Source organism: Nicotiana tomentosiformis, chromosome 4 (assembly GCF_000390325.3).
Source record: "Nicotiana tomentosiformis chromosome 4, ASM39032v3, whole genome shotgun sequence".
Lineage (NCBI taxonomy): Eukaryota > Viridiplantae > Streptophyta > Magnoliopsida > Solanales > Solanaceae > Nicotiana > Nicotiana tomentosiformis.
In genome coordinates, this window is record NC_090815.1 from 128,176,588 (window position 1) to 128,203,810 (window position 27,223).

General features: G+C 37.2%; 1 protein-coding gene and 1 long non-coding RNA gene across 6 annotated transcripts in view; both read right to left on the reverse strand.

The window, feature by feature from the left end:
- Positions 1-27,223, reverse strand: part of LOC108944382 (uncharacterized) — a 67,719-nt gene that overhangs the window by 33,773 nt on the left and 6,723 nt on the right. For 2 of the 5 annotated variants that reach the window (XR_011415644.1, XR_011415643.1), the window contains exon 6: positions 22,532-22,915. The exons of 2 other annotated variants lie outside the window; for them this stretch is intronic. The gene's annotated coding sequence lies outside the window, so the exon portion shown is untranslated. Of the gene's footprint in view, positions 1-2,409; positions 2,480-22,531; positions 22,916-27,223 lie in introns of those variants that run through there. One more of the 5 variants, XR_011415642.1, reaches the window with a different exon arrangement.
- Positions 755-2,488, reverse strand: LOC104093913 (uncharacterized). The gene is made up of 3 exons (XR_011415645.1): positions 2,374-2,488; positions 1,343-1,428; positions 755-1,275 (listed from the first exon to the last, which is right to left on the reverse strand). It is a non-coding gene; the product is annotated as an uncharacterized lncRNA (long non-coding RNA).

Here is a 27,223-nt window from a genome sequence, read left to right on the forward strand (position 1 = left end):
TGAAAAATATGAAAGTGGGTTGAGACCCGTAATTTTTATGATTATGAAATGAGGTGTCACATGGTGACTTTTACTTGAAAATATATTTATTGAAAAGTATTATATCCTGAAGATTATTATTTGAAAAACATATAGGTGAAAGAATTTATATTTGAAGGACTTGATTAATTGGTTATACTTGTGTTCCTTATTTGTCTGAGCAATAATTATGATGTTCTTGTTGCATTGTTATTATATCACTGGTTGATTTTGTTGTTATCATTGCTAGTTATTTTCTAGTATTATTTTATATACTATATTGCACAGGTTATTAGACTAGTGAGTGTCTTGACTGTACCTCGTCTCTACTCCACTGAGGTTAGTCTTGATACTTACTGGGTACCGACCGTGGTGTACTCATACTACACTTCTGCATATTTTTGTGCAGAGCCAGATATTGGAGGTATCGGACCGGACAGAGTTAGAGTGTGATCGCAAGGATTTAAGATAGAGCTGCTTGGTCGTCGCAGACCCTTGGAGTCTGTTCATTTCATTGTACTATTAATTTTTAATCAAACAGTATTGTATATTTGGCCCTCGTGATTATTCTATGTATTCAGTTAGAGTCGTGACTCAGTATTACCAGTCTAAGGAAGGTGTTATAATTATTTCCGCTGTTGGTTTCGTTTATTAAAAAAATCGGCTTACTTAGTCTTAGAGACTAAGTGTCATCACAACGCATGTGGTGGGATTTTAGGTCGTGACATTCGCATAATGGTTACTCCTTCCAGGTGGAAGGTTTCAAGATTTGGAAAGCAAAAAAAAGAATTAGATGGTTTGAAGACACCGTTGCAGAAGTACAAAGATGTCAGGGTTGGACAATTAAATACATAAGAATGCTTTTATAAGTACTATAAACAGGCAGTAAAAGAGATAGCTCCTTGACACCATTTCTGGGGACATAAAGCATCCATCTATCGATATCTGCATATGAAGTCGAAAGTGCTACTAGAATTTGAAGGTCAAAATTCAGAATGTCTCCAAGGCAGAGTAAGAGAATCTCATCTACTGTTTGTTTGAAGAAAGCTGGAGTTTGTATTGCTAAGCTATCAAAGAAGTAGTCATACAGCAGCAGACTTGGAACCATGACCCAAATAAATCTCCATTTTCTTGATAAGACACAAGTTCTTGCACCATCTTTAGGTGGCAAGAGCTCAACGATACTAGCTAAAATGTGTCTTGGAAGATCACTGATTCTATCTTGTTTGCCCCCTTCAACATCAGCTCTCTTTCTATCTGTTAGAAGAATTTAGAATTTAGTATCTAAAAAAAAAAAAAAGATGGAGAGAATTATATTGTATACCTTGGGTACTCATGCTGATTCTTACGGTTAGAACAGAGCAGAAAGTGCCTTTTTCTTCTGCTATTTGCTTTTCAACTTGCCCTAATCTGTACAACAAAGAGGCCCAATTCACCATCCTCGACATTAATCGAACAACTAAAGAGTATGTAAAATAATAAGAGTGAAAGAGTTATAGCCTATTTGCTCACGCTTCTTTTTGGCCAAAAGTGCTTTTTTGTTGCGAAATGTACTTTTTTCTAAAGTTAAGGTGTTTGGCCAAGATTTAAGAAGGATAAAAAGTGCTTTTGAGCGGGAGCAACAGTTTTTGAGAAGCATAAGAAATTAGCTTCTCCCCAAAAGTATTTTTGAGAAATATATACTGAAAAACACGGTATAAAAGCTCAACCAAATATTAATTACTGCTTAAAAGTAGTATTTTTCAAATTAAGTAGTCAAACACAGACTGTTTATCGCCAAAAGTACATTTTTGAAAAACGCTCTGATTTTATAAGCTTGGCCAAACAGGCTATTAGTGGGGAAATGTTGAGAAATGTGGATTATGGATTCTAAGAGATTGAGTTCAGTTAGAATCATAGTATTCAGATCATCAAGTGTCTTTTTCTTATGCTATCTGCCTTTCGAGGGGAGACAGTGTTGAGCAGGGGCGGAGCAAGAGCGCTACGTGCGGGTTCAGCCGAACCCAATAGCTTTGGTTCAAATCATGTATTTATTTTAAAAAATCTATTGAATATGTATAAATTACTATTTTATTACCCAGTAACTTAAAACAATTAAAATCCCTAATACATAAGCTTAAAATTATGGTTCTGCCTCTGGTGTTGAGTGGCAATTTAAGTGAAGACGCTAAGTTATAGCCTCAATTAGGGGAACCAGATGCTAATCTCATCTTGCCCTAATATGTACAGCAAAGACGCCCGAATGATACATTTTTTTTGAAAAAGAAAAAACGGCTAGTATTCTACAGGGGATCAAGCTTCAACTTTGTTCCTTTGACATTGGAGTATGGAAAATAATCAGAGTTAAAGACTTACTGAGGAAATGTGGAGAGATTTGAGTATGAAATTTACCAGAGATTGATGATTCCAGGAGGCAAGCAAGCACTGCAGACAACGAAAGCATAGTTCGGACAAGTTTGAACGACTGAAAGAGTTTCTAAGAATTTCCAGAAGTTGGGCCGGTGCAGTAAAAGATATGGGCTACGGACAAATTAATTGCACGGGCGCCTATTTGGTAGCCCCATTTAACCTATATCCACTTTCTTCTTCTTTTTCGGGTGACAGTGATTGTATATGGTGTTTGTGAACATATTTTAAGGTAGTTTATGATTTTTACAGTGGTGAGCTGTTATGACACTTTATTTTTTGCTATTGCTTAGGGTTTCTACTTCATTCTTTTTCTTAATTGCAAAATGGGTTTGTTAGATTTATTGTTGTTTTGACAAATTGATGATTGAGGTTTGTTCTTGATGGTATTTGAAGGTTATGTTTCAAATTTGAGCTCATTTAAAGTAGATTTAGGTATTAAATCGTATATTGAATTATTATTATTCGAAAAATAAATTTATGTTTCTGGGCAATTTGCACTCAGGCCTATTTGGCCTTAAGTGCATTGAATTGTTAGCTGCACTTCAGACCTTTTGGCCTTAAGTGCATCTTAAGTACGATTTTTTACTTCAGACTTATTGGACTTAAAAGCATGAAACCATTGGTTGCACTTCAGACCTATTTGGTATTAAGTGCATCTGAAGTGCAAATGTTTCACTTCAGACTAATTTTTTTAACTTCAGACGCGATAAGTTTGAAGTTGATCGTAAAGTGGGTAGGCTTGCAAAATATTTTGCAAAGTGGGTATAGGTTCAATTGTGACCTCAAAACCGGGTATACATACAAAAACGGGTCTGTAGGCCCAAGTTTGACAGTTTCTATTTATCACTTTCTTTATTTTTATTATGGAGTGGTTCGGGAACTTACGAATTATCGGGAGAAAATAAAAAATAGTCATATTTAAAAGTTGTAATTGAAAAATAGCCACAGTTTAAAAAATAATCGAAATTTAACCACTTTTCTTGTAAAGATAAATCTGGAAAAAAAATACTGTTCAAAATTCGAAAAATATTCCAACATAATATACTGGAGTTCCATTATAATATACCGGTCCAGCATAATATGCTGGAAGTTCATACACATGTGCTCCAATCTCCAGTATATTATTCTGGATCTTTCCGCGTGTTGGAGTTCCAGCATAATATGTTGTAAGTTCATACACAGGTGCACCAATTCCCAGTATATTATGCTGGACCGGTCCGTGTTGCAGCAAAATATTTTTATTTTTGAATGACTTTGCAAACCCTGACTATTTTTGAATTACCAGTCCGAAAACTAGCTAGCCCGTGCTATTTTTACCGAATTATCAGGTTGATTAAGTGTCACGACCCAATTTCACCTGTAGGTTGTGATGGCGCCCAACACTACAGCTAGGCAAGCCAACTAATAAATTAAGCATACATTGATAAAATTTAAAACCAAGAAAATATAAAACCAAACTCTACCAATGTGTGTGCCAAGACCTGGTGTCACAAGTGAATGAGCATCTAGTAGATTATACAAAAAAAAAACTCTAAATACTGTCTGAAATAAAATAGACAGAATATAAATATCAGAAGAGACACTGGTAGCTGCAGAACGGCTCAGAAAGGCAGCTCACCACTATGCCTCTGGATGACGTGGGTATGTGATGATAGGTCCTCCACTAGTACCTATCTCAGAACCTGCACAAAAAGTGCAGCAAGTGTAGTATGAGTACCTAAACAACGTGTACCCAGTAAGTATCAAGCCTAATCTCAAAGTGGTAGAGACGAGATGGCCGACTTTGATACTCACTATAGGTCAATAATAATTGAAGTAAAACTAAGATATTTAAATCAGCATGATTTACAAAATTTAAAAATAATTTATTTACTCAGCGGAAATAATCAAATTCCTTCAAATGTAACAATTCTCAATATATTAATTAAATTCCTTCAACTCAAATAATTTCCAATTTATCAATTAAATCTCATTTACAGGAGTAACAATTCATTCCTTAACAAGCAAGAATAATAATTCATTAAATTTCAAGGATTTTTCCAATTTATTAATTAGCTTCTCAATCTGAAATAAATTATTAAAGTATCGTGTAATTATTATTATTAAACACGATTTTTGCCGAGGACGTACGGCCCGATCTAGAGTGCCGTGTACACTGCCGAGGGACGTGCGGCGCGCTCCATAGATGCATCTATCCTGCCGAGGCGTTCGGCCCGCTCCACAAGAAAGGAGGACATTTTCTTATGTGCCTCCGGAAGGACAGTATGTTTATTATATGATAAATTTGGTAGGAGAACAATTTCTTTTGACAATTAATTGATTTAAAATGAAATCAAGCCTATGAGATTTTCATCCTTTAATATCTTTATCAAACAATTCACAATATATTCATATATTCACAATATATTCATATATATCAATTAATATTAATTAATCAAAGAATACAATTTATACAAGTAATACATGCTTTGAGTCCTAAACTACCCGGACTTTAGCATTAATAGTAGCTACGCACGGACTCTCGTCACCTCGTGCGTACGTAGCCCCCACAATTAGCAACAATTATTTAATCTTAATCACCTATGAGGTAATTTCCCCCTCACAAGATTAGACAAGAGACTTACCTCGTCTTGCTCCAATTTAATCCACTATAAGCCTTTTCCACGGCTATCCAACTCTGTCTGGCTCGAATCTAGCCAAAATAATTCGATACAATCACTAAATATTATAGGAATTAATTCTATAAGAAAATACTATATTTTTAATAAAAATCCCGAAATTAATTAAAAATTCGTCCGCGGGGCCCACATCTCGGAATCCGACGAAAGTTATGAAATCCGACAACCCATTCAATTACGAGTCCAACCATACCAGTTTCACTCAAATCCGACTCCGAATCGATACCGAAATCTCAAAATTTCGTTTCTATGAGATTTCTAATCTTTTTCAAATTTCAATCTCAAAACACTAATTAAATTGTGAAAACAATGATATATTCTTGTATATTGATCAAATCCGAGTTAGAATCACTTACCCCAATGTTTTTCCCTTGAAAATCTGCCAAAAGTTGTCTCTACTCAAGCTCAAGTTCGTCAAAAATGGCAAAATGGGACGAATGCCCTCTTTTTATAACACTGCCCAGCACTTCGGAACTGGGCCTCGAACAAGACTTCGATCGCGGCATCGAACATGTGCCTTCGATCAGGGCATCGAGCCTTGTCTTCGATCTCAGGCTCGATCATGGACCTCGGTCCATGGCCTCGATCAGGGTATCGAGGTTGGGCCTTCGATCATAGCCTCAATCATGGCATCGAGCTTGTGCCTTTCGATTGTGACCCTCGATCTTGGGTCTCGGCTGACTCAACTTGGGCCTCGAACGGGACCTCGATCGTGGCTCCTATCGTGATCCTCGAGCATGGTCCTTCGATAGTGACCCTCGAGCCTTGCTCTCGATCCTGTCCCTCGAGCCTTGCTCTCGATCTGTCCCTCGAGCCTTGCTCTCGATCATGGAATCGAACTGGACCTTCGATCCTGGCCCTCGAACTAGACCTTCGATCCTGGCCCTCGAACACGGCCCAGAATGCCCAACAGAAGAGGAAAAATTGCAGCAGCTTTTTAAGTCCAACTTTTGATCCGTTAACCATCCGAAACTCACCCGAAGCCCTCGAGACCTCAACCAAATATACCAACAAGTCCTAAAACATCATACGAAGTTATTTGAAACCTCCAATCACATCAAACAACGCTAAAACTATGAATCATACCCCAATTTAAGCTTAATAAAGCTAAGATTTTTCAACTTCTACATTCAATGTCGGAACCTATCAAATCAACTCCGATTGACCTCAAATTTTGCACACAAGTCATAAATTACATAATGGAGCTATGAAAATTTTCGGAACTGGATTCCGATTCCGGTATAAAAAAGTCAACTCCCTGGTCAAACATTCAAACTTTAAATTCCTATTTTAGCCATTTCAAGCCTAATTTCACCACTGACTTCCAAATAAAATTCCGATCACGCTCCTAAGTCCAAAATCACCATACAGAGCTGTTGGAATCATCAAAATTCTATTCCGGGGTCGTTTTCTCAAAAAAATGTTGATCGAAGTCAAACTTAATACATTAAGGCCAACTTAAGGAACCAAGTGTTCCGGTTTCACCTCAAACACTTTCAAATCCCGAACCAACCAACCCCGCAAGTCATAAATCATTACAAGCACCTACAGAAAATTTTATTTTGGGGAACGGGATTCTAAAAGTTAAAATGACCGGTTAGGTCATTACATTATCCACCTCTTAAACAAACGTTCGTCCTCGAACGGGTTTAGAATTATACCTGAAGTGCTGAATAAGTCTGGATATCTGCTCCGCATGTTTTCCTCGGTCTCCCAAGTCGCTTCCTCGACTGGTTGGCCTCTCCACTGGACTTTTACTACAGAAATCCTCTTGGACCTCAACTGGCGAACCTGTTTATCAACAATGGCAATTGGTTCCTCTTCATAACCCAAGCTATTATCTAGCTGAACTGTGCTGTAGTCTAACATATGTGATAGGTCGGCATGATACTTCTGGAGCATAGATATGTGAAAAACCAGATGAACTCCTGATAGGCTGGGAGGTAATGCAAGCTCATAAGCAACCTCCCCAACTTGTTTCAACACCTCAAATTGGCCTATAAACCTTGGGCTCAACTTGCCCTTATTCCCGAATCTCAAAATTCCCTTCATCGGCGAAACCTTCAAGAGAACTTTTTCACCTACCATAAATGATATATCACACGCTTTCTGATCTGCGTAACTCTTTTGTCTGGACTGTGCTGTATGAAGTTGCTCCTGAATCAACTTTACCTTTTCCAAGGCATCTCTTACCAAATCAGTACCATATAACTTAGCCTCACCTGGTTCAAACCATCCGATAGGTGAACGACATCGTCGACCATATAAAGCCTCAAACGGAGCCATCTCGATGCTGGATTGGTAACTGTTATTATAAGCAAACTCGGCCAAAGGCAGGACACGATCCCACTGACTTCCAAAGTCAATCACACATGCTCTGAGCATATCCTCCAAAATCTGAATTGTCCTCTCTGACTATCCATCGGTCTGCGGATGAAAAGCTATGCTGAGCTCTACACGGGTCCCTAACTCACTCTGTACTACTCTCCAGAAATATGAAGTAAATTGAGGGCCTCTATCTGATATGATGGAAATTGGCACACCGTGCAACCGAACTATCTCCTGAATATAAATCTGGGCCAACCTCTCTGAAGTATACGTAGTCACAACAGGAATAAAATGTGCCGACTTGGTCAACCTGTCAACAATCACCCAAACTGCATCAAACTTCCTCAAGGTTCGCGGCAACCCAACTACAAAATCTATAGTAATTCGCTCCCATTTCCACTCTGGTATGGTCATCTGTTGGAGTAGGCCACCTGGCCTCTGGTGCTCATATTTAACTTGCTGACAATTTAGACACCGAGCTACATACTCAACTATGTCCTTTTTCATTCGACGCCACCAATAATGTTGCCTCAAGTCATGATACATCTTAGTAGCACCTGGATGAATAGAATATCGAGAACTGTGTGCCTCTTCTAGGATCTTTTTCCTCAGTTCAACCACATTAGGAACACACAGACGATCCTGGAGTCGCAGAACACCATCTGCTCTAATAGTAACTTCCTTGGTATCACCTCGTAGTACCATTTCACGAAGAACCACCAGGTGTGGGTCATCATACTGGCGAGCCTTGATCTGTTCAAATAGTGAAGACCGGGCCACAACACATGCAAGAACTCGGCTAGGCTCTGAAATATCCAGCCTCACAAGTCTGTTAGCTAAAGATTGAATATCTAAGGCTAATGGCCTTTCCTCTGCTGAAATGAAAGCCAAACTACCCATACTCTTCGCCTTTTCTGCTCAAGGCATCTGCAACCACATTTGCTTTGCCCGGATGATACAAGATAGTAATATCATAATCTTTTAGTAACTCCAGCCATCTCAGCTGCCTCAAATTTAGATCCCTCTGCTTGAACAAATGCTGCAAACTGCAATGATCAGTGTAAACTTCGCAAGACACCCCATAAAGATAATGCCTCCAAATCTTAAGAGCGTGAACAATCGCATCTAACTCCAAATCATGTACCGGATAATTCTTTTCATGGGGCTTCAGCTGACGTGAAGCATATGCAATAACTTGCCCTTCCTGCATCAATACACAACCCAAGCCAACGCGTGAAGCATCACAATACACTGTATACATCCCCAAACCAGAAGGCAACACTAACACTGGTGTTATAGTCAATGATGTCTTGAGCTTCTGAAAGCTCACCTCACAATCATCGGACCATCGGAATGGAACACCCTTCTGGGTTAATTTGGTCAAAGGTGCTGCAATAGATGAAAAACCTTCCACGAACCGATGATAATAACCTACCAAACCCAGAAAACTCCTGATCTCCGTCGCCGAAGTGGGACGATGCCAATTTTGAACTGCCTTAATCTTTTTGGGATCAACTTTAATACCTTCGCCTGATACTATATGTCCCAAAAATGCTACAGACTCTAGCCAAAACTCACATTTAGAGAACTTAGCATATAACTTTTGTTCCCGCAATGTCTGAAGCACCACTCTCATATGCTGCTCATGCTCCTCCTTACTACGAGAGTAGATCAAAATGTCATCAATGAAGACAATGAAAAATGAGTCAATATATGGCCTGAATACTCTATTCATCAGATCCATAAATGCTGCCGGTGCATTAGTTAAACCAAAAGACATTACCAGAAACTCATAATGACCATATCTAGTACGGAAAGCAGTCTTTGGAACATCTGAATCCCGAATCTTCAACTGATGGTACCCCGACCTCAAGTCGATCTTAGAGAATACCCTAGCACCCTGCAACTGGTCAAATAGATCATCAATACGCGGCAACGGGTACTTGTTCTTAATAGTGACTTTGTTCAATTGGCGATAATCAATACACATCCGCATTTTCCATCCTTCTTTTTCACAAACAATATTGGTGCACCCCAAGGTGATACACTCGGTTTGACAAACCCTTTGGCTAGTAACTCTTCAAGCTGTTCTTTCAATTCTTTCAATTCTTTCGGAGCCATACGATACGGTGGGATAGATATAGGCTGGGTATCTGAAGCCAAGTCAATACAGAAATTAATATCACGATCAGGTAGCATACCTGGAAGATCTGACGGGAATACATCGGGGAACTCCCGAACTACAGGCACTGAATCAATAGCCGGAGTCTCTGCAGTAGTATCCCGAACATAGGCTAGATAAGCTAAACAACCCTTCTCAACCATGTGTTGAGCCTTTATAAAAGAAATAACTCGATAAAATGAATTAACAAGCGAACCCTTCCACTCCAGCTTAGGCAATGCTGGAATAGCCAAGGTAACAGTCTTGGCATGACAGTCTAGAATAGCATGATATGGAGACAACCAGTCCATACCCAGAATAATTTCAAAATCGGTCATCTCAAGCAATAGGAGATCTGCTCTAGTTTTATAACCACAGAATATAATAATACAGGACCAGTAGATCCGGTCCACAACAATAGAATCGCCCACAGGAGTGGACACATAAACATGAGTACTCAAGGACTCACGAGAAACGCCCAAGAATGGAGCAAATAGAGATGACACATATGAATACGTAGATCCCGGATCAAATAATACTGAGGCACCTTTGCCACAAACAAAAATAATACCTGTAATCACGGCATCTGAGGCCTCCACATCTGGTATAGCCGAAAAAGCATAAAATCGAGCTGGAGCGCCAACTGGCTGGTCTCCGCCTGGTTGACCTCCACCTCTAGGACGGACCCTACCCATCTGTCCTCCACCTCTGGGTGGTCGGACTACTGGTGGAGCAACTGGTCCGGTAAGCATAGGCTGCTGACCGTGCTGTACTGGTCTACCTCGAAGCCTGGGGCAAAACCTCCGCATGTGACTGGGATCCGCGCACTCGTAACAACTCTTCGGTGCGATGGGCTGCTGACTAAGTGTCTGGCCCTGGGGACCTGAGTACCCACTGGGAGGACCCTGAATAGCTAGTGGGCGGTAAGAACTCTCTGGGATAGCACTGAGATAAGGTCGCACTGGAGCACCTCGAGGAGGTGGTGGTGCTGGATATGGGGGTCTGCTGGACTTTCCCCTCACGAACTGACCTCTGCCCCCGGACGGAGCACCTCTGAACTCTCCAGAGTACCTGAACCGCTTATCTCTCATAATCTGCTCTCGGCTCCGCTGACGTACACCCTCAATCCTCCGGGCTATCTCCATAACTCGCTCATAAGAAGTACCTATCTCAACCTCTCGAGCCATAGTAGCCTGAATACCAGTATGTAAACCGGCTACAAACCTTCGCACTCTCTCCGCCTCAGTAGGGAGTATCATTAGTGCATGGCGAGATAATTCAAAAAACCTCGCCTCATAATTGGTCACTGACATCTGACCCTACTGGAGCTGCTCAAACTGAAACCGCAACTCTTCCCTCTAGGAGGGTGGAATATACCTGTCCAAAAAGATGCGGGTGAACCTGTCCCAAGTCATGGGAGGAGAATCTGCTAGTCTGCCAAGAGCATAAGACTGCCACCATCTACGGGCTCTACCCTCTAGCTGAAAAGTAGCAAAATCAACCCAATGGGACTCCAATATCCTCATATTGTACAGTCTATCCTTGCAACGATCAATGAAATCCTGTGGATCCTCATGTCGCTCACCCCCGAAGATGGGAGGATGTAGCCTAGTCCATCTGTCCAATAGTTTCTGAGGATCGGCGGCTACAGCCGGCCTGGGCTCAGGTGTAGCTGCTGCCACTGGCTGGACTCCACCCACGGGTAATGCACCCTAGGTCTGATATACAACAACTGCCTGTCCATGAGCCTGCGTAGTAGGGGTCTGTGCTCCCCCGCCCGCTTGAGATGTGGCTGGGTCTGCCGGAAATAAAACGTCCTGAGTCATATTATCCATGAATCGCAGTATACGACCCATAACATCCTGAAATCCCGGTGCAGATGTGAAGTCCACCGGAGCTGGCTCTGCCACAGGCACCTCACCCTGCTCCTCAATAATGATATTCTCTACTGGATCCACTGGCGGCATAACCAGAATAGTCCTGGGACGTCCTTGCCCTCTACCACGGGCTGGAGCCCTCCCTCGGCCTCGGCCTCTGCCTCGACCTCTAACAACTGGGGGAGAAGCTCTTCCCTGGTCTGGAACCTCATTAGAGCATGTTCTCACCATCTGTGAGATAATAAGAGAAGGATATTTAGTACTACATTAATTGCACGATGGAATATGAAGAAAGGTAGTTTCCTAACAACATATAGCTTCTCGAAGATAAGTACAGACGTCTCCGAACCGATCCGCAAGACTCTATTAAGTCTGCTCATAACTTGTGAGACCTACGTGAACCTAGTGCTCTGATACCATGTTGTCACGACCCAATTTCACCTGTAGGTCGTGATGGCGCCCAACATTACAGCTAGGCAAGCCAACTAATAAATTAAGCATACATTGATAAAATTTAAAACCAAGAAAATATAAACCCAAACTCTACCAATGTGTGTGCCAAGACCTGGTGTCACAAGTGAATAAACATCTAGTAGATTATACAAAAAAAACTCCAAATACTGTCTGAAATAAAATAGACAGAATATAAATATCAGAAGAGACACTGGTAGCTGCAGAACGGCTCAGAAAGGTAGCTCACCACTATGCCTCTGGATGACGTGGGTATGTGATGATAGGTCCTCCACTAGTACCTGTCTCAGATCCTGCACAAAAAGTGCAGCAAGTGTTGTATGAGTACGTAAACAACGTGTACCCAGTAAGTATCAAGCCTAATCTCAAAGTGGTAGAGACGAGATGACCGACTTTGACACTCACTATAGGTCAATAATAATTGAAGTAAAACTAAGATATTTAAATCAGCATGATTTACAAAATTTACAAATAATTTATTTACTCAGCGAAAATAATCAAATTCCTTCAAATGTAACAATTCTCAATATATTAATTAAATTCCTTCAACTCAAATAATTTTTAATTTATCAATTAAATCTCATTTACAGAAGTAATAATTAATTCCTTAACAAGCAAGAATAACAATTCATTAAATTTCAAGAATTTTTTTAATTTATTAATTAGCTTCTCAATCTGAAATAAATTATTAAAGTATCGTGTAATTATTATTATTAAGCACGATTTCTGCCGAGGACGTACGGCCCGATCCAGAGTGTCGTGTACACTGCCGAGGGACGTGCGGCGCGCTCCATAGATGCATCTATCCTGCCGAGGCGTTCGGCCCGCTCCACAAGAAAGGAGGACATTTTCTTATGTGCCTCCGGAAGGACAGTATGTTTATTATATGACAAATTTGGGAGGAGAACAATTTCTTTTGATAATTAATTGATTTAAAAAGAAATCAAGCCTATGAGATTTTTATCCTTTAATATCTTTATCAAACAATTCAAAATATATTCATATATATATATATATATATATATATATATATATATATATATCAATTAATATAAATAAATTAAAGAATACAATTTTCACAAGTAAGGCATGCTTTGAGTCCTAAACTACCCGGACTTTAGCATTAATAGTAGCTACGTACGGACTCTCGTCACCGCGTGCGTACGTAACCCCCCACAATTAGCAATAATTATTTAATTTTAATCACCTATGGGGTAATTTCCCCCTCACAAGATTAGACAAGAGACTTACCTCGTCTTGCTCCAATTTAATCCACTATAAGGTCTTTTCCATGATTATCCAACTCCGTCTGGCTCGAATCTAGACAAAATAATTCGATACAATCACTAAATATTATAGGAATCAATTCTATAAGAAAATACTATATTTTAAAGAAAAGATCCCGAAATTAATTAAACATTCGTCCGCGGGGCCCACATCTTGGAATCCGGCGAAAGTTATGAAATCCGACAATCCATTCAATTACGAGTCCAACCATACCAGTTTCACTCAAATCCGACTCCGAATCGATACCGAAATCTCAAAATTTTGTTTCTATGAGATTTCTAAACTTTTCCAAATTTCAATCTCAAAACACTAATTAAATTGTGAAAACAATGATATACTTATATATGTAGACAAAATCCGAGTTAGAATCACTTACCCCAATATTTTTCCCTTGAAAATCTGCCAAAAGTCGTCTCTGCTCAAGCTCAAGTTCGTCAAAAATGGCAAATGGGACGAATGCCCTCTTTTTATAAAACTGCCCAGCAACCTTCGGAACTAGTCCTCGAACTGGACCTCGATCGCGGCTTCGATCACAGGCTCGAGCCTGGACCTCGGTCATGGCCTTGATCAGGACATCGAGGTTGGGCCTTTGATCGTAGCCTCAATCGTGGCATCGAGCTTGAGTCTTCGATTGTGACCCTCGATCTTGGGTCTCGATCCTGGCCCTCGAGCCTTGCCTTCGATCATGGCCCTCGAGCTGGACCTTCGATCATGGCTTCGATACACAAGCTCGAGCCTGTGCCTCGCCAAACCTGGGCTCGATATCTGGGCTCGATCACAGTCCAGAATGTCAATAGAAGAGGAAAAATTGCAGCAGCTTTTTAACACAAATTTTTGATCCGTTAACCATCCGAAACTCACCCGAGACCCTCGGGACCTCAACCAAATATACCAACAAGTCCTAAAACACCATACGAACTTAATCGAACCTCTAAATCACATCAAACAACGCTAAAACCATGAATCATACCCCAATTCAAGCTTAATGAAACTAAGAGTTTTCAACTTCTACATTCAATGTCGGAACCTATCAAATCAACTCCGATTGACCTCAAATTTTACACACAAGTCATAAATTACATAACGGAGCTATGAAAATTTTCGGAACTGGATTCTGACTCCGATATCAAAAAGTCAACTCATCGGTCAAACTTCCAAACTTAAATTCTTGTTTTTAGCCATTTCATGCCTAATTTAACTACAGACTTCCAAATAAAATTTCGAACACGCTCCTATGTCCAAAATCACCATACGGAGCTGTTGGAATCATCAAAATTCTATTCCGGGGTCGTTTTCTCAAAATGTTGACCGAAGTCACACTTAGCACTTTAAGGCCAACTTAAGGAACCAAATATTCCGGTTTCACCCCAAACCCTTCCAAATCTCGAACCAACCATTCCCGCAAGTCATAAATCATTACAAGCACCTACAGGAAGTTTTATTTTAGGGAACGGGATTCTAAAAGTTAAAATGACCGGTTGGGTCATTACACAATCATTCTCTACTCAATTTGGGTTTGTATTCATTTCTTTTTACAGTCAATATTCGATATATCTCTAATTATTTTTTCAATTTGTACCAAATTATACAACGTATCCTTAAAACTATGTATAAATTCAACTCTATCCGTTTTTCGGGTAAACAGATAACTTGCGACTTAGGTAAAATGAGAAGCTCTATTAATCTCATATTCTTGATATACAGTAAGTTTTCAAAATGACAAGTTCATTATCATAATAGACAAATTCTTAAATAAGAACAAGTGAAGTCTATTACGTAATCTTTATAAAATATTCTAATATATTCCACATGGCAATTTTTACCATGACAAAAATATCAAAAAATGCATAAGTTAAAGTTAAAATTATAAGTACATTTTAATACCATCATATCATCTTTCTTCTTCTTCGAATCCGGCCATCACTATCGGTACATCCTCCTTTTTTCTTCAGATTTGGAAGCCATCAATTTCTCCTCTATGAATGTATTTGTCTTTAAAAATACAAATCATATTTTTACTCTTTTTCCTACTTACCTATCGCTTACTCATTTATTACGCTATTTATATCGTTAATTTCTTTTGTTTATCATGTAAGTATTTCATATATAGACGCCTCCTATAATTACCGCCTTTTCTAAATTTTTAAATCTATTAAAAATTTAAGGGATACTAATAAGCAAATATGAACTTCATAATGACTTTATTGTTTATTCATATACTCATTATTATTTTTAATATGAATTTCATAACGACCGACTTGAATGTAATATATGTGCAACTTACGTGTCCAATGATCAGATAAATTGAGAGACTAATTAGTTAGATTTTTTATTCTTGTTAGCAAATCTTAAAAGTGGCAAATTGATAATTGTGTCCCTATCTCACGAGTCATTTTACTTTTTAATAGTTTGCTCTCTTTTTTTCCTTAATTACATATCATCGATTTACTTTTCATTAAAAGGGTTAAAAAAATATTCTTCATGCATTAATATTTGGTTCGTTTAGTTTAGTATATAGAATTTACAATGTTAACCATTTTATGCGCAAGACCGTAACAGATTAAGTTGCACAAAATTTAATTTGATGGAAGTTTGGTCTCCGTTAATTGATGCTAACTTGATTTGGAATTGAACTATAAATGATCATGATCAATGACATGAAGCGGTAACTTTCATTTTCTTTTCTAAAAAGAAAAAAAAAAGAAACTCACTTTATAGCTTGTAACATCATCTCACGTGAGCATGACGCATTACCTTTTTTTTTTACAAGACATTGTTACATGAGTCGCGCTTTTTGATTTATTTCTTTTCGGATTATCTTTAAAAATATTTTAGGCTAATCTTTTTGTGAAGTGTTCGTATGCATGCTCTTACACTACTTAGTTACGTAAAAATGGTATAAATATCGAGACTAATGCAAATCATACTCTTATTCTTTTTTTATCATTGTGTTATCGACTTCTTATTTATTATGTCATTTATACAAGTCGTTTTCGTATTTCTAACGTAGTAAGTGTCTTCTACATATATAAATGTCTCTTCTAAAACGTACGACACGTCTTGGCCTTGTTCGTTAGAACTTTGATTAATAAGATAGAAAGATTTCTTGCGCGAGGTATGCTAATAAGCAAATATGAACTTCATAATGACTTTATTGTTTATTCATATACTCATTATTATTTTTAATATGAATTTTATAACGATCGACTTGAATGTAATATACGTGCAACTTACGTGTCCAATGATCAGATAAATTGAGAGACTAATTAGTTAGACTTTTTATTCTTGTTAGCAAATCTTAAAAGTGGCAAATTGATAATTGTGTCCCTATCTCACGAGTCATTTTACTTTTTTATAGTTTGCTCTCTTTTTTTCCTTTATTACATATCATCGATTTACTTTTAATTAAAAGGGTTAAAAAAATATTCTTCATGCATTAATATTTGGTTCGTTTAGTTTAGTATATAGAATTTACAATGTTAACCATTTTATTCGCAAGATCGTAACAGATTAAGTTGCACAAAATTTAATTTGATGGAAGTTTGGTCTAAGTTAATTGATGCTAACTTGATTTGGAATTGAAATATAAATGATCATGATCAATGACATGAAGCGGTAACTTTCATTTTCTTTAAAAAAAAAAAAAAAGAAACTCACTTTATAGCTTGTAACATCATCTCACGTGGGCATGACGCATTACTTTTTTTTTTTACAAGACACTGTTACATGAGTCGCGCTTTTTGATTTATTTCTTTTCGGATTATCTTTAAAGACATTTTAGGCTAATCTTTTTGTGAAGTGTTCACATGCATGCTCTTACACTACTTAGTTACGTAAGAATGGTATAAATATCGAGACTAATGCAAATCATACTCTTATTCTTTTTTTATCATTGTGTTATCGACTTCTTATTTATTATGTCATTTATATAAGTCGTTTTCGTATTTCTAACATAGTAAGTGTCTTCTACATATATAAATATCTCTTCTAAAACGTACGACACGTCTTGGCCTTGTTCGTTAGAACTTTGATTAATAAGATAGAAAGATTTCTTGCGCGAGGTATGCTAATAAGCAAATATGAACTTCATAATGACTTTATTGTTTATTCATATACTCATTATTATTTTTAATATGAATTTCATAACGATCGACTTGAATGTAATATACGTGCAACTTACGTGTCCAATGATCAGATAAATTGAGAGACTAATTAGTTAGATTTTTTATTCTTGTTAGCAAATCTTAAAAGTGGCAAGTTGATAATTGTGTCCCTATCTCACGAGTCATTTTACTTTTTTATAGTTTGCTCTCTTTTTTTCCTTTATTACATATCATCGATTTACTTTTCATTAAAAGGGTTAAAAAAATATTCTTCATGCATTAATATTTGGTTCGTTTAGTTTAGCATATAGAATTTACAATGTGAACCATTTTACGCGCAAGACTATAATAGATTAAGATGCAGAAAATTTAATTTGATGGAAGTTTGGTCTCAGTTAATTGATACTAACTTGATTTGAAATTGAGACGTAAACATGAAGTGCTAACTTTCATTTTCATTTCTAAGAAGGGAAAAAAAAAACTCAATTTATAGCTTGTGACATAATCTCTTGTGGGCATGACACGTTACCTTTTTTTTTTGACAAGACGTGATACACGAGCCATATTTTTTGGTTTATTTTTTTTCGGATTATCTTTAAAGACATTTAAGACTAATTCTTTTGTGAAGTGTTCACATGCATTCTCTTACACTACTTAGTTATGTAAAAATAGTATAGATATCGAGACTAATTCAAATTATACTCTTATTCATTTTTATCATTCTGTTATTGACTTCTTATTTATTATATCATTTTCTTATTTCTAATACAGTAAGTGTCTTCTATATAAATATCTCTTCTAAAATGTACGGCACATCTTGATCTTGTTCATTAGAATTTTTGTTGACCAATAAGATAGGAAGACTTCTTGCGTGAGGGAGGGTAATAAGCCAACATGAACTTCATAATGATTTTATTATTTATTCATATACTTATTATTATTTTGAATATGAATTTTATAATGACTTACCTGAATATAATATACGTGCAACTTACGTGTCCAATTATCTCGACTCAAATAAATTAAGAGACTAATTAGTTAGATTTTTTTATTCTTGTTAGCAAATCTTAAAAGTGGCAAGTTGATAACTGTGTCCCTATCTTAAGTGTCACTTTGCTTTTTATAGTTTGCTCTTTTCCCCTTTATTACATATCATCGATTTACTTTTCACTAAAAGGGTTAAGAAATATTTTTCATGCATTAATCTTTCACAACTAAAAAATCAGCTTTTAGCAATGGACAAATTTTGTAGCTAAACAGAAAAATTCGTCGCTAATTTTATTTAGCGATGAATTATCAAAAAATTCTGCTAGCTACGAGCATTTTAGCGACAGATTAGCGACGACGTCCGTAGCTAATTTCAATTTTCTTTTGGTTCGTGTAGTTTAATATATCGAATTTACAATGTTAACCATTTTATACACAAGACTATAACAAATTAAGTTACAGAAAATTTAATTTGATGGAAGTTTGGTCTCAGTTAATTGATGATACCTTGATTTGGAATTGAGACAAAATGATCATGATCAATAACATGAAGCGGTAACTTTTATTTTCTTTTCTAAAAAGGAAAAAATAAAAAACTCAATTTATAGCTTGTGACATCATCTCTCGTGAGCATGACACATTACTTTTTTTTTTTTTACAAGACGCGTTACACGAGTCACGTTTGATTTATTTCTTTTCAAATTATCTTAAAGACATTTAAGGCTAATCCTTTTGTGCAGTGTTCACATGCATGCCCTTACACTACTTAGTTACATAAAAAGGGTATACATATCGAGACTAATGCAAATCATACTCTTATTCTTTTTTTATCATTCTGTTGTTGACTTCTTATTTATTATGTCATTTATACAAGTCGTTTTCTTATTTCTAACGCAGTAAATATCTTCTACCTACATGTGTCTTCTAAAACGTATGATACGTCTTGATCTTGTTCATTAGAACTTTGACTAATAAGATAGAAAGATTTCTTGTGTAAGGGATGCTAATAAGTCAATATGAACTTCATAATAGCTTTATTGTTTATTCATATACTCATTATTATTTTTAATATGAATTTCATAACGGCTGACCTAAATGTAATACACGTGCAACTTCCGTGTCCAATGATCTCGACTCAGATAAATTGAGAGACTAATTAGTTGTATTTTGTAATCTTGTTAGCAAATCTTAAAAATGACAAGTTGATAATTGTGTCCCTATCTCAAGAGTCATTTTATTTTTTATAGTTTGCTCTTTTTCTCCCCTTTATTACGTGCATATTATCGATTCACTTTTCATTAAAAGGGTAAAATATTTTTCCACATTTTTGGTTCGTGTAGTTTATTATATAGAATTTACAATGCTAACCATTTTATACGCAAGACCGTAACAAATTAAGTTGTAGAAAATTCAATTTGATGAAAGTTTGGTCTCAATTAATTAATGCCAACTTGATTTGAAATTGAGACGTAAATGATCATGATTAATGACATGAAACGGTAACTTTCATTTTCTTTTCTAATAAATTAAAAAAAAACTCAATTTATAACTTGTGACATCATCTCTCGTGGGCATGACACGCCAGTTTATATCTTGGTCGATAATTGGCAAAATCGACCAAAAATCGACCGGCTCGTGGCAGTCGGTAGAGCCAATCGATCGACTTTGGTCGGTTTTGACCGACCGATTCGGTTGGCCAATTAAATTCCACAATCGGCCAAAAACAAACCGACCGACTTCACTCGATTTTTTAAGTTATGAAATTAAAAATGTATTATTTGGGAATCGAACTGGGGTTTGTACTGTGGCAAGATACTATTCTACCATTAGACCATTAGTGCTTTTGGGTCGATTTCATCAGTTAAAATCGATCGACTTCATCAGTTTTTTGATTGGTCGATCGCGGTCGAATTTTTACCGAATTTCTAGTAGTGGTTCTTCTTCTGACACGGACGACACCGCCAACTCCCCCCTTCATTAATATATTTATTTTGATAGATAAAAATCATACTTTTACTCATTTTTTCACTCACCTACCGCTAACTTATTTATTACGTCATTTATACCATTAGTTTTTCTCGTTTCTAATGTAATTTCCTATATTTTTTCCTACACTTTTATCTCTTTGTTCAAAATTCAAGGGATGCTAATTAAGGTAAATAAGCCAATATAAATTTCATAATAACTTTGTTGTTTATTTACATACTTTTTATTATTTCTAATATGAATTTCATAACCACTGACCAAACTGTAATATACGTGCAACTTACGTGTTCAATGGATCTCGACTCAGAAAAGAAAAATTTAGAAACAAATTAGTTAGATTTTTAATTCTTGTTAACATATCTTAAAAATTGTAAGTTGATAATTGTGTCCATACCTCAAGGATGACTCTACTTTTTTGTAGTTTGTTCCATTTTCGTTTATTACATATCATCAATTTACTTTTCAAACGGGTTTAAAAAAATATTTTACATGCATTAATCTTTGGTTCGTGAAGTTTATTATATAGCATTTACACTATTTAATGTACGTGCAACATATGTGCGACATTCGTGTCAACCAGTTATAACATAATTTAGGGCATCATTTGTGTTGACATCTTTTTTATTTCTTGCTCTAGTGTTTATTGTGTAACTGATTCTTCTAAAAAACATATTTTCTTGCTCAATCGCAGTTGATTAATAATAAGATATGTGTACGTACAACATATGTGTCAATCATTATGACATCATCAATTGGCATCATTTTTATTTCTTATTCAAGTGTTTATTGTATAACTTGCCTTTTCTAATAAACATATTTTCTTGCTCTTTATAGAAAGAGTCCTCTCTTTTTTTTCTTTTTTTTTTTGCTTTCTTGATATAAATAATGTTCTCAATCTCTATAACATCAATCAGAATATATATTCAATTTGCTAGCTAACGCACATTGCGAAAGATATTTTACATTACAAGTTGGGAGATCTTTTATGCATACTTTCCAGAGAAGTATTATTCATAATTTTCTACAATCTCCTTATACCAAAGTAGAAAAGATCTGTGAATTATGATGCTTCTCACAAAGTACTCCCTCTTAATCATACCAAAGTAAAACTCAATTGTTTTCTCAAATTAATCAGTCCTATTTTCTAAAATGTCCATCTTTCTGCGGAAAAAAGGTCAACTGTGAAATTCAAAAATAGTCAAATTTACAAGTGATAATTAAAAAATAGTCACAATTTCAAAAGTAATCGAAATTTAGCCACTTTTCATGTAAAGATAAATTTGAACAAAAATACTGTTTAAAATTCATAAAATATTTCAGCATAATATACTGGACTTATACACAAGTGCTCCAATCTCCAGTATATTATGCTGGAACTTTCTATGTGTTGGAGTTCCAGCATAATATGTTGGAAGTTCATACACAAGTGCATCAATCTCCAGTATGTTATGCTGGAACTTTCCGTGTTGCAGCAAAATAGTGGCTATTTTTCAATGACTTTACAAACGCTGACTATTTTTCAATGACTTTACAAACGCTGACTATTTTTCAATTACCAGTCCGAAAACTGCTAGCCCGTGCTATTTTCACAAGAAAATCGCCCAAGCAATTTCCAGGTCCTCGTTATCAATTAATTCCCACACATATTAATACTATCTTATCGCGATTTTGTGATTGTCAAATTCAAGGAATTGAGGTAATACAGTAAAGTTAAGCAACAGACGGTTTACCCTATCAAGTAAGCATTTGAATTATGCCGTTATGCATGTTTTATGTTTTCATATTTGATTAGTAGAAAATATGGATTCGTTCTATGACAAGTGATTGCGTGGGTATATACCATCAGCAGCTTTAAACATCATCAAAGCTTGAAATATGAATATCAAATCAAATTTCTGAAGTCTTCGAAGTTGTACAGATTTATAAAATAATACTGTACAATTATTAGCAGATTAACAACAACTCCAATTTAATCACACAAGTGAGGTCTGAGAAGGATAGTATCTACGCAAACCTTACCCATACCTGATTATTAGCATTAGAGTGTACCATTTTGTAGTCCTGTGTCTTCTGTCGGGCAGCTCAGCGTCGCAAAGCGGGGCTGTTATTACTCTTCTCTAACCATTTGATAATACCAAAATTTTGATTAACTAAACTAGTCTGTCTTCCACCATATTTGCCTTGATTTGACAGGGCCGATCGTATTAATTTAGTATGACATCAAACTTTGATACTGTGCAAAATATATGACACAATCTGCTAATAATCAGTGTAAATATAATGAAAGAGAAATAAGAAAATAAAAAGATACAGCAAGTAACTTGTGACTCCACTTAGATTTCAAAAGATGCAGTTTCACCTATTCTTACCAAGTCAAAGTGAGATAAATTCGATTTACCAAAAAGCAGACAAGCAGAACCTTAAAGTGGCAGAGCCAAATCAAAGGTAAGTTCCATTTCGTAACATAGATAAAATCTCTTACTTTTGATGAGCTATATATATTTGGCTGTTTTTTTTCATGGAAACAACCACCGATGCATTTACTTGACTATTTTCCCACAGCGTCAATGCAGGGGGCGTCAAAATACAAACTTTGTACTGGAGATCAGCCTGTAAGGTCTCAAAATACTTGATATCATATCAGACCAAGTAAACTTGCAGCAGTAAGTAAAGTATAGATGCTATAAAAAAAATGGAAGCCTTAATCATACACATGCTTTAAACCTGGTAATCACCTACAGTAAATTGAACAATTTGTCTAATTTTTAACTTTTCCCGCTTGCTCCGTCAGACAAACTAGCAGCATATCCCTTGGTCTGAATTACACACTCATAATGCAAACTACATCGTCCTTTTCAATTTATGTGAACTTATTTTCTTTTAAATTTTCTATTTTACTTTTAATGGGATGATTTATAGACGCACAAATACCTATGGGTTATTTAGACCACAAGTTTCAAAAGTCTTCCACTATTTCTTAACCTCAGTGCCCAAGTTAAATAGGTTCACATAAATTAAAACGGAGGGAGTACTATTCAGCAAGAAAGAAGCAGAGAAGGAAGACATCTATCAGTTGGGAACTATTCTACTAGAAGTAATAACATGGTAGATCAATGAACTCATAAAATGAAAAAGAAGACCTGAAGCTTCAGGTAATAACTGTGAGAAGGCACGAGAGAAAATATGTTATTGATATTGGATGATAAATACAATACAAGAGGTCCCTATTTATATCTATACACTACAAGGAGATATTACTCCTCTTCCAATACGTGACAAGACTACACTATACATATCTGTAAACTAACACTCCCCCTCAAGCCGATGCATACACATCATATGTACCGAGCTTGTTACACATGTAACTAATACGAGAACCAGTAAGAGATTTAGTGAAAATATCTGCTAGTTGATCATTCGACTTTACAAACTTTGTAACAATATCTCCTGAAAGTATTTTTTCTTTGACAAAGTGACAGTCGATCTCAATGTGTTTAGTCTTCTCATGGAACACCAGATTTGACGCAATATGAAGAGCAGCTTGATTATCACACACTAGTTCCATCTTGCTGATTTCTCCGAACTTTAACTCTTTGAGCAACTGCTTGACCCAAACTAACTCACACGTCGCCATAGCCATGGCCCGATATTCGGCTTCGGCGCTAGATCGAGCAACTACATTCTGTTTTTTGCTCTTCCACGAGACCAAATTACCTCCTACTAAAACACAATATCCAGACATAGAACGTCTATCAAAAGATGATCCTGCCCAATCAGCATCTGTGTACCCAACAATCTGTTCGTGGCCTCAATCCTCGAATAGTAATCCTTTGCCTGGAGCTGACTTTATATACCGAAGAATGCGAACAACTGCATCCCAGTGACTATCACAGGGAGAATCCATAAACTAACTTACAATACTCACCGGAAAAAAAATATCACGTCTAGTCACTGTGAGGTAATTTAATTTGTCAACCAACCTCCTATATCTCGTAGAGTCTCTAAGAGGCTCCCCTTGTCCAGGCAGAAGCTTAGCATTCGGATCCATAGGAGAGTCAATAGATCTGCAACCCATCATTCCAGTCTCCTAAAAAATGTCTAAGACATACTTCCGCTGTGAAATAACAATACCTGAGCTAGACTGAGCGACCTCAATACCTAGAAAATACTTCAATCTGCCCAGATCCTTAGTCTGGAAGTGCTGAAAGAGATGTTGCTTCAGATTAGTAATACCATCCTGATCATTACCAGTAATAACAATATCATCAACATAAACCACTAGATAAATACACAGATTAGGAGCAGAATGCTGATACAACACAGAGTGATCAACCTTACTACGAGTCATGTCGAACTCCTGAATAATTGTGCTGAACTTACCAAACCAAGCTCGAGGGTACTGTTTCAAACCATATAGTGACATGTGCAATCTGCACACACAACCATTAAACTCCCCCTGAGCAACAAAACCAGATGGTTGTTCCATATAAACTTCTTCCTCAAGATCACCGTAGAGAAAAGCATTCTTAATGTCTAACTGATAAAGAGGCCAATGACGTACATCAGCCATGGACAAAAAGAGACGAACAGATGCTACTTTAGCCACGGGAGAGAAAGTATCACTATAATCAAACCCAAAAATCCGAGTATATCCTTTTGCAACAAGACGAGCCTTAAGCCGATCAACCTGGCCATCCGGGCCGACTTTGACTGCATAAACTCAACGACAACCAACAGTAGACTTACCTGCAGGAAGAGGAACAAGATCCCAAGTGCCACTCGTATGTAAAGCAGACATCTCGTCAATCATAGCATGTCGTCATCCTGGATAAGATAGTGCCTCACCTGTAGACTTAGGGATAGAAACAGCGGACAAAAAAGATATAAAAGCATAATGAGGTGACAACAGACGATGATAACTTAAACCGACATAGTGGGGATTAGGATTAAGTATGGATCGTACACCTTTGCGGAGTATAATTGGTTGACTAAGAGGAGACAAGTACGCAGTAGGTGCAGAATCTGATGCGGGGCGTGAATCACCTGGGCCTGATATTGGATGTGGACGACGATGATAAGTCAAGAGTGGTGGAGCTGCAGAAGGTTGAACTGGATTATGCGGAGGAACTGGAGCTATAGGTGGTGGAGCTACAACAGGAGCTGTAGGTGGTGGAACTGGAGCTATAGGTGGTGGATTTACAACTGGAACTGTAGGTGGTGGAGCTGGAGTGACTGAATCTCCAAAAGATAAAATTGGTAGTACCTCAGAAATATCTAAGTGATGACTTGAACCTGTGAAGTATGATTGGGTTTCAAAGAAGGTAACATCAGCGGACATAAGGTACCGCTGGAGGTCAGGAGAGTAGCATCGATCCCCCTTTTGTGTTCTCGAGAAACCTAGAAATACGCACTTAAGAGCACGAGGAGCTAACTTATATGTTCCTGGAGTAAGGTTATGGACAAAACAAGTGCTTCCAAAGATACGGGGTGGAAGAGAGAACAAAGGTGTTAGTTTATAGCATATATTTAGTGTAGTATTGTCCCACATTGGTAGAAGAGTAATATGTCCTTGTATAGTATAACTATAAATAAGGACCTTTTGTATTGTATTGTTCATCTAATATCAATAACATATTTTCTCTCGTGCCTTCTCACATGGTATCAGAGCAATTGTGAGAGACTTATCACTGTGCATAAATTCCAGCGATTCCGGGAAAGAGAAATCGCTGTGCATAAATTTCAGCGATTCCGGGAAAGAGAAATCAGTACTTTTTTAAGGCTGTTTTCTATTTGCTTCATTTCTGTCAGTGTTGTGCAAAATCCAACACTACCACAAGAGTCGTCACTGTCCAGCGACCAAACCCCAGTGAAAAACTCCAGCAGCAGCCTCCTCACGCGCCTCCACACGCCACCAGAAGCTCACGTGCGTGAGCTCATGCGCCGGCGCGTACGACCACTTCCGGCTATTTTTTGAAAATCTTCCTTCAGAACAGTTGGGTCGCCTAGTAATTCCGATCCTACCCCTACTGTTTTTATTTCATTCCGAAAACTTTGAGTTTTTCCGGTAGCTACAGTACTATTCCGACAGCTACAGTAGATTCCGGCAGCTACAGTATTTCAGTATTCTGTTTCTGTATTTCCGTACACTGTTTCGGTGGATTACAGTTGATTCTTTCTCCTATTTGGTAATAATTTGCAACAATGTCTTTGGAATTTTATGCTTTTGGGTCTAGAAATATGAGTTCTGGAAGCTCTAGTGCTATTATTACCTCGGAACCTTTAATGGGAGGTTTAAACTACTTAGCTTGGGCTTCATCTATCGAGCTATAGTGTAGAGGTCAAGGTGTTCAAGATCATCTAATCAAACAGTCTAGCGATGGAGATGAAAAGACAATAGCACTTTGGGCAAAAATCGATGCTCAGTTATGTAGCATCTTGTGGCGATCTATTGATTCCAAGTTGATGCCCTTGTTTCGTCCATTCCAGACATGTTATTTGGTTTGGGAAAAGGCACGGACCTTATACACTAATGACATATCTCGCTTCTATGATATGATATCACGGGTGACAAACTTAAAGAAGTAGGAATTGGATATGTCTACTTACTTGGGTCAAGTACAGGCAGTCATGGAGGAATTTGAGAAGTTGATGTCAGTTTCTACTAGTGTGGAAAAATAACAAGAGCAGCGACGGAAGATGTTTCTCGTTCTTATCCTCGCTGGACTTCCTAATGATCTTGATTCAGTACGCGATCAAATTTTGGCTAGTCCATCTGTCCCTACAGTTGATGAATTATTCTCTCGATTACTCTGCCTTTTTCTATCCATGGCTGCGGTTTGTCATTGACCCCTCTATCAGCTGGACATTAAAAATGCTTTTATTCATGGTGATCTTGAGGATGAGGTTTATATGGAGCAA